Here is a 14,293-nt window from a genome sequence, read left to right as displayed (position 1 = left end):
GGTGGTATGTTACATTCATTCATGACTGACCCTGATCTTGCTGTAGACTGGGGTTTTTAAACTGAAGTGTATTTGTGAAGCACTTTAAAAAACATATGGTTGTCTGTCTACTGAGTCGGAATCCCCAGTGCATGGGGCCCAGGATTGTATATTGCATTGGGCTCCTCCAGTTAAACCTCTGCTATGGCCTGAAGAGCACTGATGTAGTTTTCACAAGCATAGCTGCTACATCCTATTTCCTTCCTTTCTATGTTTTTGTAGTTAAATTTTTGAACTCCTGCTAAATTTTGTCTTGTCAGTTTTAGCTCATTGCACTAGCTCATCAACCTCTTTTTGATCATGCTTCTGTCATTTATTATATTAGCTATTTCCCCTTGGATTTGTGTCACATGCAAATTAGATAAGCTTGCCTTTTTTTATCTTTATGCAAGTCATCGAAAAACATGGGGAACATAAAAAGGTTAGGATTGCAATGGATTCATCAATTAATACCCAGAAAGAAAATGAGCTTAAACTTTTTTTTTTTTTTTTTTTAAACAACAATTTCTTCCCCCTTGCAAATGCAGTTTAGAGGGAAATAATGCTGGGACATAGTGTGGAGATTTAATCTGCATGCCCAGTTTTCCCAATATGTATTTCTATGACCTTGGGAAAGTCACTTACTCTTTCTGGGTATTACTTTCTGTCTGAGGAAAACAATGAGGAGGAGAGATTAGTGCTTTGGGCTGACCCAAGTCCTGTCATTCTATGGTTTCCTCTCTGAACCTGCCTCAGGTCCATTTATTCCTTTTAATACCTCAGCCTGACATCACCCCTGCTATCACTATGGCTGGCCATCAGGACATAATTTCCCTGCTGTCAAGTCTGGTATAGACATACCACCTGTTCCTTCGCACTAGCCTGGATAGGGTAGACATTTTTCAAAAGAACTTTTTTGATGGGGCGTGAGAAGGGAAGAACCCTAAGGAAATAGACAGGAAACTCTATGAATAGAGAAACGGGGGATATTATTCATGTGGTGAGGACTTGTGGAGTTTCTGTGATGTCAATCACAGTGTCAATCACTGTTTTGGGTCCTGAGAATACAGCAGTGAAACAAAGTTCCCGCCCCGATGGAGCTGACATTCTGTAGTTGGGAGAGAAAGCTAACACATCATCAGATACACCAGGTGGTGTAACTGCTCCTGAGAAAACAAAGTCTGGTAAAGGAGTTGGGAGTGTGGGTGGGCAGTGCTATTTTATGTACGGTGTTGAAGGAAGTCCTCTTTAATTAGCTGACATGGGTGCAGCGATCTGGAGGATGTATGTGAAGGGGTGCTGGGGACAGAGTGTGATGGGCAGAGAGTGGGAACCTTGAGGACAGAGCACACCTGTGCGGTCTATGAGCAGCAAGGAGGTAGGGACAAGGGGAAGATGAAACCTGGAGGGAGGAGATGGAAGAGGTGGCAGAGGACTGGGTTGCTTGTAGGGCTTTGGATTTCACACTGAGTAAACTGAGATGCCATTGGAGAGTTTTTGAATAAATAAGTATCATCTGACTTAGGCCTTTAAGGGAGACCAGTTAGGGGGCCAGGAGACAGAGTGGAGGTGGAAAGACGGTAAAATGGTTCAGATTGGGAATGAATTTGAATTTGGAAGGTCCGCCAGTGGGATGCGCTGGTGGGTTTCATGTAGGAGATATATGTACACGTGTCTGTGGGAGGCAGGAAGGCAGAGAGAGAGAGAGAGAAAAAGAGAGAGGGAAACTTCAAGACTTTTTATCTGAGCAACTGGAATGATGGAGTTGCCATTTGTAGGAAAGTTTGGGAGTGAGCATGAATTTGATCTTAGACACATTAAGTTTGAGATGATTTTTCAACATCTGAATGAGTCAGGGTTTGGTCTGGAAAACAGAAACCACTATGACTGTGTCAAGGAGGATCAGTATCTCCAAGGGGAGTGTTCTAAAATGAAACCTACAAATGTCCTATCTCCTGAAATCTGTCCTAATCTCCACGTATTCATTCTCATTACTTTTGCACAAAACATCCTTATTTACCATGTATTTACCACCCACCAAAGACCGATTTTCCCTTCAGAGAAGCCTGACTTTGTTCAGCTGTGATTTTTTTTTTTTTTTTTTTAATGAACTGGTCTCTATCACAAGCATTCCTGACTGAGGTAGGACCAATGTGATGGCTGATTGAAGACTTCTGGGCTTTTTCCTAATTCAAAACCAAAGTCTCTGCTGCCTGTTAAACTCTCATTTTCTCTTAGAGGATTACTGCTATCGCTACCTCATTTGCAGAGTAGAGGTGACTAAGATACCATGAGCCTGAGCCGAGTATCTTTGCAGAGGTAATCACCTCTCCAGGTGTCCTGTGGTGACTCAGAAGAGTGCTCCCATTTACCTGGGCATGGTGGCTCATGCCGGTAGTCCCAGGAGGCTGAGGAGTGAGAATCCCTAAGCCCCAGAGATGGAGGTTGCTGTGAGCCGTGATAATGCCACTACATGACCATAATCGAAATTCTGATTATGTGGATGTGAATTACACAAATGGTAATTACACTGGTAATTACACTGCACTCCAGCCTGGGTGACAGAGTGAGACTCCATCTCAAAATAAAATGAAAATAAAATAAAATAAAATAAAATGCTCCTTCATCCCTTTCCCCTCCCATTGTCACCAGAATCTGGACACCACATGTTTCCAATAGAAAACTATTTTGAACAAGGTCTCAATAAGATAAGAATAGTGCCAGACATGGTGGCTCATGCCTGTAATCCCAGCACTTTGGGAGGCTGAGGTGGGCAGTTCACTTGAGGTCAGGAATTCAAGATCGGCCTTGCCAACATGGTAAAACTCTGTCTCCACCAAAAAAATACAAAAACGTAGGTGGGCGCGCCTTAGTCCCAACTACTTGCAAGGCTGAGGTGGGAGAATTGCTTGAACCTGAGAGGTAGAGGTTGCAGTGAGCTGAAATTGTTCCACTTTACTCCAACCTGGGTGATAGAGTAAGACTCTGTCTCAAAAAAAAAAAAAAAAGGAATCAGCGGATTCATATTTCATTCTATAAATGGTGGAGGGAATGAGCTGTCATTAGATTAGATAGTATCCCAGGATTTGAGTATCAAGGGTCATATAATCACACAAGCATTTAAGAAAAAAAGAGAAGGAAAAGAAAAATGCAAAAAAATAGAGAATATGATTTCTTACCTTGATTCTAAGGAGGACTCTGTAATTAGAATAAGATTCTTATTTTAGATGATGCCTAAGACATCAATTGAACCATTTCTCTCTCTCAGGTGAGGTTGGGATTCATAACATTTTACCCCCTACCCCTTTTGAGTTTTATTCCTTTAATTCTCTCTGAAGGTGTTAATGAACAGTGAATTGCTTAAGGCTACGCTTGCTGACAAGGAAGAATAAAGGCAGGAAACCAATGACAACAGGGAGTTTCAAAAACTGTTAGGAGCAAATTATAAATGAAATCTTCTATAGAATCTCAGATTAAATAGATTAAAGTGGGGCTGTTTGTCTCCGGCTCCTACTAACTCTCCCACTCCTGGCTTATCCCATTTGTCTATTTTTGTAATGGTTGTTGGCCTTTTCCTTGAAGGCCTCCAGAGAATAAAGTTCTACGTCCTCTTAAGCCATGGATTATTAAGGGCGAAGAGATACTGGGTAATCTTGGAGGTGTTTTTCTTCCTCTAGAAGGGTTTCCTCCAAGCCTAGGGCCTTTCACTGAGAAATCAAGAGCCAGGTAGAAAGAACCTGGACTGAAGCTAAACATGGGTTTAGGATCTGTGGACCCAAGCCATACGTTGCCAGTACCAACTTGAGAGTGAGCGTTTGAGGTTCCATTCACCTTGTGACTGAGAAGGCAGTGTAGGAGCATGTAAGTAACAGAAGGAAACAGAGGGGATATTTACACTACACCCCTGACCTTTGCAGAAAGCCTAGTCTTTTTCTTCCCCTAATTCTCTAGAGTTCTCTGTCTTCGCACCCACCCCACCGTAGACTCATCATTCTATTAATAATTGTTTTTTACTATGAAAGTGTGCACATGGCCCCCAGATCGTGGTTTAAGCCTCACATCAACAGAGTGGCCTGACAGTGACAGCTTCAGTTTTGAGTGGAGAGGAGGGTGATGGGCTGTGACTCACTCTAGGAGTTTCCATCATCTGCGCTGGCCAGTCAGCCCATCCATTATCTGTGGTTTGTCTCATCCTGCCTAAGCCTATTAGCTCATCTCTTTTTGCCAACTTGACATTCGGTTCTCTTCCTTTGTTCGAGCCCCTGGGACTGTCTGCCGCATTACCTTCTTATGTGCTCATTGTCCCATACGGTGTCATTTGCAGATAATAGTAACATGCCATTTACAAGCTCCTGGATCACTAACAAAAATGTTAAATGAGTCAGAAGGTGACACCTTGCTTTTGCCATCTGCAGCATGTTGACATTTGTCATTACCTTTTAAGGCAGAAACCAGAGCCTACAATCCTAGCAGTCTAAACTAGACCCACCCGAACTTGACTGTCAGCATTCACAGTGACAACACCCTCATTAGCCATCATCGTCAGTCTCATTCACCCACAGTGGTGGCCTCTGGAGCACTCACGGAGCAGACCAGGGTGAAGAGGAGGGGAGTAAAGGGGGTTACGAGATCTGAGTGGATGGTGCCAGATCTGAGATTCAGTGGGTTTGGCTCTCTGGATACTTGGAGTCTGCAAGTAAATATCAGTGACATGTTGTCATGTTGTCACCGGGACAGCTTGGTGGAGGATGCACTGGCACAGGGCTAGCTCTGCTGGGTCATTTGAGATGCAAAGCAGATTATTTTTGGTTAGAATTATCTGGCTGCCCTGTCTACTGTGATGAATTGATACTTTAGCATATACATAATCCAGAGACTTACGGGATATTAGTTATCTTATTTTCAGGGCTGAACTATTAAATACTGATTTAAACATCCTTATTTTTCAACTTTGTGGTTTGACTTTTCTTTCTCTTTTTTTTTTAGACAAGATCTCACTCTGTCTCCTAGGCTGGAGTGCAGTGGTGTGATCACAGCTCACTGCAGCTTTCACCTCCTGGGCCTGAGCAATCCTCCTACCTCAGCCTCCCTAGTAGCTGGGACCACAGGCATGTGCCATCACACCCAGCTAAGTTTTAATTTTTTTGAAAAATAGAGATGGGATCTTACTATGTTACCTAGGCTTATCTCAAACTCCTGGGCTCAAGTGATTCTCCCACTTCGGCTTCCCAAAGTGATGGGATTACAGATGTGAGTCACTATGCCCAGCCTCATTGACTTTTCTCTTTTTTATAAGTTATTCTGATTTTTTAAAAAATTGATTTTTGGTCTGGGTGCAGTGGCTCACACCTGTAATTCCAGTAGTTTGGAAGGCTGAGGTGGGAGGATCTCTGGAACCCAGGAGATCGAGGCTGCGGTGAGCTGAGATTGTACCACTGCACTCCAGCCTGGGTGACAAAGCAGACCCAGTCTCAAAAAAATATGTATTTTTGGATCTTCTCGTTAATTCACTACTTTCCTTAATTATTAGCTTGACTTTATTTCTCAATAGGAAATTCTCTCTCTTTCTCTTTTTTTTTCTGGAAAATTGAACTTACTCCCCCGTGTGTTTAACTCTGAACTGTATACATTGGTAGAACACAATCTTACACGTTTCCATGTACCGTTCATTTTTGGTGTGTATTATTCTTTCCTCTATATGGGCTTGAGCAACTTTGAAAGTTCATGCTGCGGGTGTTATTTCTCGGGACAATTTAAATTTCACTTTGAAATTTTCTAGTTTGGTTTCTGCACTTTTGATAGATTCCGGGGTGGGCTGTGAGTCTTTTCCTTCTTTTCACCAGAGAAGGAAATGAGACATTGACATAATGACAGAAATGTTTGAGGTGACATAACGGTGACATCATAATGACAACGGCTGTGACAATGATGCAGTCCCCGTCATGGAGAATTCTGGCAAGCCACGGTCGTCAGGTGGTGTTGCACTGGGAAAGTGAAGCTAGAGAAATTCTGAAATCAAGGACTGGTTTACGTGGAGCACTAGAACTTGGAATGTCTGTGCTGGGAATCTGAAAGCACGAAAAGAGAATTTTGGAGTCAGCAGCCATACACATCACACTTACCATTTCTTGGATCAGTTTCTTGGAAAAGACAGTAACACAGGCAGGAAGAGGGTGAAAAATCAGCCTCCGTGAACTTTTAACCATTTATTTAACTACAATTGATTGTGCCAGGTATGGAATTAAATGCTGTCCCTGCATTAATAATAAATAATTTATTAAAAAGTGATGGTAATAATAATATTATTATTATGGAGAATAATAATTCTCAACAATCCTCCATCAGCTCATTCAGCTTAGAGAGGTTAAGTAATGAAAGCTTTCCAAGGTCACACATAAGAGGAAGAGCTTGAATATGATCCTATTTGACTGCAGAGTTCAAGCTGTTACCATTAATCTAAATGTTAGAGATGCAGAGATGAATTAGATGATGGCGGTCCTCAAAGACCTTATCATCAAATGAGAAGGCAACGGAGTTCATGCAAGCACATTTTAAGAATGGTGTGATGAGAATTATGATAGAAGTATGCACGGGGATTATTGGGGTACAAAGGGGTGCATATACAATTCTACGTAACAGGGGCATTGAGTCAAGGTATTAGGTTGGTGCAAAAGTAATTGTGGTTTTTGCCACTGAGGCAATGGCAAAAACCACAATTACTTTTGCACCAATGTTAATAGAAGGAAGGGGTGATGAGCCAGGTCTTTAGAGTTGGCTTGGCCGGAAATTGCCCTCAGACCACCTTTCTACACTTTCCTTTGACTCCCAAGTCAACAGGCAATCCTGAATTCGATCGCATTTTCAGGACAGTGTGTTTAATTCAACAAGTGTTTATCCAACACCTGCTCCATGAAACATTCTTTGCTGGAAGCATAGTGGGAATACATAGGAAAGAGAAGACTCGGCCTTAGCTCTGCAGTAGACAGCATCAGAGAAGGAGGAATGCAGATATGCAAAGCTGCTGGTAATGGAGGATGTCAGTGTGAGTAGGAGGGGAGAAGCCTGCTTATGGAACTCCTTCCTGGTGTCGGGCACAGGACATTGTCCCTTCTCAACTGTGCTGTCTGCCAGCTGCCTGTGCTGCTGCAGAGCAAGCTTTCTGCCCCAGTGGGGCTCTCACTTCTCCCCCAGTCTCTGCCTGTGATTGACTGACCTTCCCCGACCCACCCCACTGCCAGGTGGGGAGAGTCAGCTCCCTTTCACTCAGGTTGCCTAGTCACTGTCTTCTTAGCTAATTCCAGAGTGGTTTCAACGTCTTCTGGACTTGGTCCTTCTTATTCTTTTTTAGAGACAGGGGTCTTGGCCGGGCGCAGTGGCTCATGCCTGTAATCCCAGCACTTTGGGAGGCTGAGGCAGGTGGATCACAAGGTCAGGAGATCGAGACCATCATGACCAACACGATGAAACCCAATCTCTACTAAAAATACAAAAAATTAGCTGGGCGTAGTGGCACGTGCCTGTAGTCCCAGCTACTTGGGAGGCTGAGGCAGGAGAATCACTTGAACCTGACAGGTGAAGGTTGCAGTGAGCTGAGATCATGCCACTGCACTCCAGCCTGGGTGACAGAGCGAGACTCTATCTCAAAAAAAAAAAAAAAGAAAAAAAGAAAAAGAGACAGTGTCTCACTCTGTTACCCAGGCTTTGTAATGACTTTTGAAGAAAAGAAATGGGAGGCAATCTTGCTAGCAGCGTTGTGGGAAGTGGTTTTGTCTTCCTGATTGTCCAATCTTAGACGTTTAAGTCAACTTTCTAAGCACAAATTGAGTGCCCGTTATGGGTAACATCCTGTGCTGGCCACTCGGGGCAAGGCCCAGGTATATTAGTCAAGCTTCTGCTTTAACCTGCTGTAACACAACAAATTAATCATGTTAATATGGCAGTATAGCGAATAAGGGTGACATTCCAAAAGAAATGCGCATGCCCTAATCCCTGGAACTTGTGAATGTGACCATGTTTGGAAAAAAAGAAATTTACTGCCGGAGTGCAGTGGCGTGATCTCAGCTCAATGCAACCTCTGCCTCCCAGGTTCAAGCGATTCTCCTGCCTCAGCCTCCCGAGTAGCTGGGATTACAGGTGTGTGCCACACACCTGGCTAATTTTTGTATTTTTAGTAGAGATGGGGTTTCACCATGTTGGCCAGGCTGGTCTCGAACTGCTGGCCTCAACTGATCCATCCACCTTGGCCTCCCAAAGTACTGGGATTACAGGTATGAGCTAAGGTGCCTGGCTATAAAAAAATCATTTAACATTTTAAATTGTCATAATTTGTCAGGTGTGGTCATGTGCCCCTGTAGTCATAGCTACTCAAGAGGCTTAGGTGGGAGGACTGCTTGAGCCTAGGAGTTTGAGGCCAGACTGGGCAACCTAGTGAGATCCTGTCTCTAAAAAATATTGTCAGAATTTAAAATTGTTTATTTACAGAATTGCAAGCATGTGGTGTATTCAAGAAAGATCTATTCCCGTCCCAGCCTTAGCCTTGCTGTTATCTCTGGTTCACCTTCCATCCTTAGGGACAGAAGGCACATTTTGCTTTCCTAGGTGCCAGGATCATTTTAAAGCTGACCCAGGCTCAGATCTTTGTCTATGAGTATCTTTTCTCTGAGAGGAACTAGCCTTCCCTTCCCTTCCTTTTTTTTTTTTTTTTTTTTTTTGAGACGGAGTCTCACTCTGCTACCCAGGCTGGAGTGCCGTGGTGTGATCTCGGCTCACGGCAACCTCTGACTCCTGGGTTCAAATGATTCTCCTGCCCTAGCCTCCTGAGTATCTGGGACTACAGGTGCACACCACCATACTCCGCTAATTTTTGTATTTTTAGTAGAGACGGGGTTTCACCATGTTGGCCAGGCTGGTCTCGAACTTCTGACCTTAGGTGATTCACCCACCTTGGCCTCCCAAAGTGCTGAGGTTACAGGCATGAGCCACTGTGTCCAGACTCTTTCTTTTCTTTTTTTTGATTGTCATTTTTACATTATTGGGAATTTATATTTTTAATTTTTAATTTTAATGGGTACATAGTAGGTATATATATTTATGGGGTATATGAGATGTTTTGATCCAAGTGTGCAATATGTAATAATCACATTAGGGTAAATGGGGTATCCATCACCTTAGGGCAGCAAACATTTTCTTGTTCGTGTTGTCTCTAGGTCAAGGCTGACTTCCTAGTCCAGAGGTGAATCTAAGAGCGGGTTCTTCCTTCTGACATAGAGAGCCAAGATTCCAAGCACATCACTCCTTTGTGCCACCCAAGGTCCAGTGGGAGAGGGGAGGGATCCCTGCCCACAGAGGGGAAGGGTCATGACTTTTACTGCTGAGGCTGGGTACAGGCGGCAGAGAGGAGGGGAGTGAGTGCTGCCCCTTGGTCTTTGTTGGGCCCTGACTGATGGGCCAGCTTCCTCTGGTCAGGAAGGAACCACATTCAGAGATGGGTACAAGTGTAATAGCAAGGGCACCAGCAGAGTGGCCCTCCCACAACAGCCTGGCGGGGAGGCGAGCAGGCTCGTATGGGGTTAGCCCAGGAGTGCCCAAGATCATATGCGGTGCATCAGGCTCTGTGTGCACTACCACAGGCCAGTCCTTCCAGTGTGAGTCATCAAATCAACTGGACTCATACTTTACACTCAACTTGGGCTGGGCACCGTGGCTCGTGCCTATAATCCCAGCACTTTGGAAGGCTGAGGCGGGCGGATCACCTTATGTCGGGAGTTCAAGACCAACTTGGCCAACATGGTGAAACCCTGTCTCTGCTAAAAATACAAAAATTAGCTGGGTGTGGTGGCAGTCACCTGTAATCCCAGCTACTTGGAAGGCTGAGGCAGGAGAATTGCTTGAACCTGGGAGGCAGAGGTTGCAGTCAGCCGAGACTGCCGTTGCACTCCAGCCTGGGCAACAAGAGCAAAACTCTGTCTCAAAAAAAAAAAAAAAAAAAATTCACACTCAGCATCTGTGCCCAAACTCCATCAATTACTTTATGATAAAATCACATCATGCTGTTTATTAATTAGTGCCTGTGGTCTCCAGTAGTTTAGGGGATAGGCGGGTGGCCAAAGGGAGACACCTCAGAACATGGTAGCTATGGTTTTGTTCCTGGACAGAAACACCAATACGTCAAGGTAAATTCAGCCAGGAAAGAAAAACGAGTCTACTGGCAAGTTCAAAGAGGCATGAATTGGTAGAGGATGATGTGGTGATGTTATCGCATGGTCTTTGAGCTTGTGGTCTGAACTTTCTCAGTAGACCATTTTATATTCTCTTGTCTAAAAAAAAAAAAAGAAAAAAAGTCAACATTTCCCAGGTGTTTGGCACTCTGCTAAATGCTTCATATGCATTGTCTCCTTTAATCCTCTCATGAACCGTATCAGTACTGTTCTCACTTGACAGATGAAGAAATTCCATGCTTACCCTGTACCTATGCATTCTTCATGCACCCGTTCCGCTTGATGAAGGCCCAAAGGCAACATCTTTGTGTTTGTACTTCCCATGTGGACAGCCAGAAGGTCTGGCTGCTGGACCTCTGGGCTGTCGTGGTGAAGTGAGTACAGACAGCGAAGCAAGTCACAGGGCAGCACAGGCTGCCACAATCCAATCCCGCCGCAGGGTCCTGGAGCTTCGGTTATATTGAGCTGTGAGCACTTGCGGACACATGTGGCTGTCAGTCCCCCTCTCCTCCCAAGCTCTGAGGGAACCCATGCTGTCTTCAGGGCCTGACATCTCAAGGATCTCCTGTCTGGGAAATAACAAAGTGGCTGCTCCTGGCCAAGCACTGTGGCCCACACCTGTAATCCTAGCACTTTGGGATACTGAGGTGGGAGGATTGCTTGAGGCCAGGTGTTTGAGACCAGTCTGGGTGACATAGTGAGACCCCATCTCTATGAAATTTAAACAATTAGCCGGGCATGGTGGCATGTGCCTGCAGTCATAGCAACTTAGAAGGCTGAGGCAGGAGGATCACTTGAGCCCAGGAGTTCAAGTCTGCAGTGAGCTATGGTGGTGCCACTGCATTCCAGCCTGAGAGACAGAGTGAGACCTGTCTCCAAACAAACAAACAAGCAAACAAACAAAAACAAAGTGACGGTTCCTCCATCAAGGAGTCATGGTTAGTGGTTAGTATGAATATCTTGTATTCTCATCTCACTGCCACAAGTCACAATTTAAGCATGATCACATATTCCCCATATGGGAAGAAGGGCAGACAAGGCTGCTGAGCCTCACAAATAAAAGGATCTGCCCTATAGTTTACTGGGGAAGGAAGGAGTTTCTTCTCAGGTTTGACCTCTTTTCACTCTACAAGTTCAATGTTTCTTGGTCAACTTGGTTCAGATCAATATGTGATGATTCAAGGTACCGTTGCAGTAAGATGCCATTTGTGTGCTCTTGGGAGTGGGAGGATGGGGTACAGGACATTGGGTGGAAAACAGGTTGAGAAAGACCCCTAGACAACTGGCAGCCATCATCACCAAGAGAGATAGCAGAAAAACAAGTGGAAGCTTCAGTTGGGATTATGCAAGAGAGAGGTCAGCATCGGCACCGACTGGACCAGCGACACTCCTTCCGTCTGCACACCCAGCTGTTAGCACAGAGATTTAGAATCAGGACTCCGAGATGAAAAGAAGTTTGGGTGCTTCTTAAGAGATGAGCCAAGGACCTGGGCAGAGGGCGAGTCCAGGTTCAGAGTCCACTCAGACCCAACATCCAGGTAAACCCCACTCGCCCAGGCCAAGTGTATTAGTCAGGGTTCTCCAGAGGGACAGAACTAATAGGATATATGTATATATGACAGGAGTTTAAGGGGAATTGACTCACACAATCACAAGGTAAAATACCACAACAGGCCGTCTGCAAGTTGAAGAACAAGGAAGCCAGTGGTGGATCTGTCTGAGTCCCAAAACCTCAAAAGTAGGGAAGCCAACAGTGCAGCCTTCAGTCTGTGACCAAAGGCCTGAGAGTCCCTGGCAAACCACTGATGTAAGTCTGAGAGTTCAAAGCTGGGGAACTTGGAGTCTGATGTTTGAGGGCAGGAAGCATCCAGCACAAGAGGAAGATGAGGGCCAGAAGACTCAGTAAGTCTGCTTTTCCATCTTCTCCCGCCTGCTTTATTCTAGCAGTGCTGGCAGCTGATTAGATGGTGCTCACTGAGATTGAGGGTGGGTCTGCCTCTCATAGCCCACTGTCTCAAATGTTAATCTTCTTTGGCGATACCCTCACAGACACACCCAGGAACAATACTTTGCCTCCTTCAATCCAATCAAGTTGACACTCAGTATTAACCATCACACCGAGTGTCTTGGAGACAAATACTCTAAGTTCAGTAAATCTCTCTCTTTCTGCTTCTTTCCTTTTCTCCCCCTTGTCCTCTTTTTTCTTCTCTGGTACTTCTGTTGTAGTATTTTTTAAAAAAATGTATTTAGTTTTTGGATAAACCTTTCAGAAAAGAAACTGTGCCATGGATACCTGGACTAATTCATTTCCACACCTAACAGTGTGAACATCTGTGGTCTACGAAGAACGTGGGTCTTCAACTCACCCGTGTGCAAAGTAAAAATCAAAGCAACCCTCTCACCTTACTTCCGCTCCCCCCCTCCACTAATAATGTTTAAAAAATCTCAGATGGGCCGAGGTGGGGGAATCTCTTGAGCCCAGGAGTTTGAGACCAGCCTGGGCAACATGCTGAAACCCTGTCTGTACAAAAAATACAAAAATTAGTTTGGTGTGGTGGCACCTGCCTATAGTCCCAGCTACTTGGGAGGCTGAGGTGGGAGGATCTCTTGAGTCAAGGAGGTTGAGGCTGTAGTGAGTCATGATCACACCACTGCACTCCATCCTGGGTGACAGAGCGAGACCCTGTCTCAAAACAAAACAAAACAAAACAAAACCCAACCTCAAACCCTTTCATTAAAATTCATGAGAAAGTAGACATTGTATCAATGTTTCAGGAGTCATATGTATGATTGGCTGCTGGCCATTGATCAAGGACCAAAGAAGTCTTTCTGCATAAATCTGGGGAAATCTGGGGAAGAGGGTGAGGACAAATTTTCATCTCATTTGGCTCAAAGTAAGAACCAGTCCCTGCTTCCATTGCAAATGGGGAAGAGGAGCCCCTGTCTGGGTGTAATCAGACCCTCAGGATGAACTGGGACTTGCTATGCTGGAACACCAAATAGAAACATGGCCAGAGAAAACAGATTGTCTGAAAGCATCATATGGAAGGTGCTATGAAACTGAGAGAGCCCTGTCTGAAATGTAGGAGCAGGGTTTGCACATAGGCTTATATATTAGAATATGTGAGCTGCTATTACAAACCGCCAAATATATAATGACTCTAACACAGTAGAAGCTAATTTCTCCGTCACTGTCATCTCAAACAGGTGTTCCTGGTCAGTAGGCAGCTCTCTTCTAGATAGTGACTAAGGGATGTGGGCTCCTCCATCAAGGTTGCATCAGCTTGACATGCAACTCCTATGGTTTCCATTTTAGGCTGCCTGAAGCCAGGAGAAGAGGAAGGAAAAGGTGAAGAAGGTGTACTAGCTTGCTAATGAGCTCAGTGCAAAGGTCACATACGAATTCTGCTCCTGCTCCTCATTGTGGAGTGGGACACTGTACCCCACTACAAACCAGGAAGCAGGCAGTATAGTTTAGGCTGAGCAGTCACTTCCCCTCATAACGCCATGCCCTGGAACGGGAAGCGTCAGTTGGGGCGGATGCTTAACCTCCCTCCCAGATGTTTGCAGTGAGATTTTCTCAGGGATCACATTGCCCATTTACTGTAGCATTAGTTTAAACTGGCTGTTCTATGGAGCAGAGCTGGTGGCCAGTGGGACTCATACAAAGGCAGTCAGTGGGACACACGGATTATGCTTCTCAGTGGTTTGGCAGCTAGGGTTGTAGAGATTGGAGGGCGTGGGAGTGACAGGTGCAGCAATCTCCCACTGATGCCATCCCTGAACCTTCCATCTCTATCCCTTGGTTTAGCAGCCCAAACTAATCTGGTTTGAGGTCTAGCTTTCCCAAATACATGGGACCATTTCCCTCGGGTGTCTCTGGCACTTGCAATCTCTGAGTGTGTAGGCCCATGGAGGTCATTTTGCTCTCTGCTTCCTCTGCCCCTCAACCCAACCCCCTACCTGCCAGTGTCCTGAGAAGGGAGCAGACAGGATGTGCTCTTCCACATCAGAAAAGTGGTTTTCCTCTCCCTCAACCAAATGCAAGAGAGGAAAGG

General features: G+C 45.0%; 1 long non-coding RNA gene across 1 annotated transcript in view; it reads left to right on the top strand.

Annotated features, from left to right (window-relative positions):
• Positions 1–5,969: 5,969 nt before the first annotated feature.
• The window catches only part of LOC108518579 (uncharacterized), a 41,930-nt gene continuing 33,606 nt past the window's right edge, over positions 5,970–14,293 (top strand). Inside the window, exon 1 of the long non-coding RNA XR_001882405.1 lies at positions 5,970–6,251. This is a non-coding gene — a long non-coding RNA (uncharacterized LOC108518579). The remainder of the gene's footprint in view (positions 6,252–14,293) is intronic.

This window comes from Rhinopithecus bieti, unplaced genomic scaffold (assembly GCF_001698545.2).
Source record: "Rhinopithecus bieti isolate Rb0 unplaced genomic scaffold, ASM169854v2 scaffold_2077, whole genome shotgun sequence".
Taxonomy (NCBI): domain Eukaryota; kingdom Metazoa; phylum Chordata; class Mammalia; order Primates; family Cercopithecidae; genus Rhinopithecus; species Rhinopithecus bieti.
This window is presented reverse-complemented; position numbering and strand designations above follow the sequence as displayed.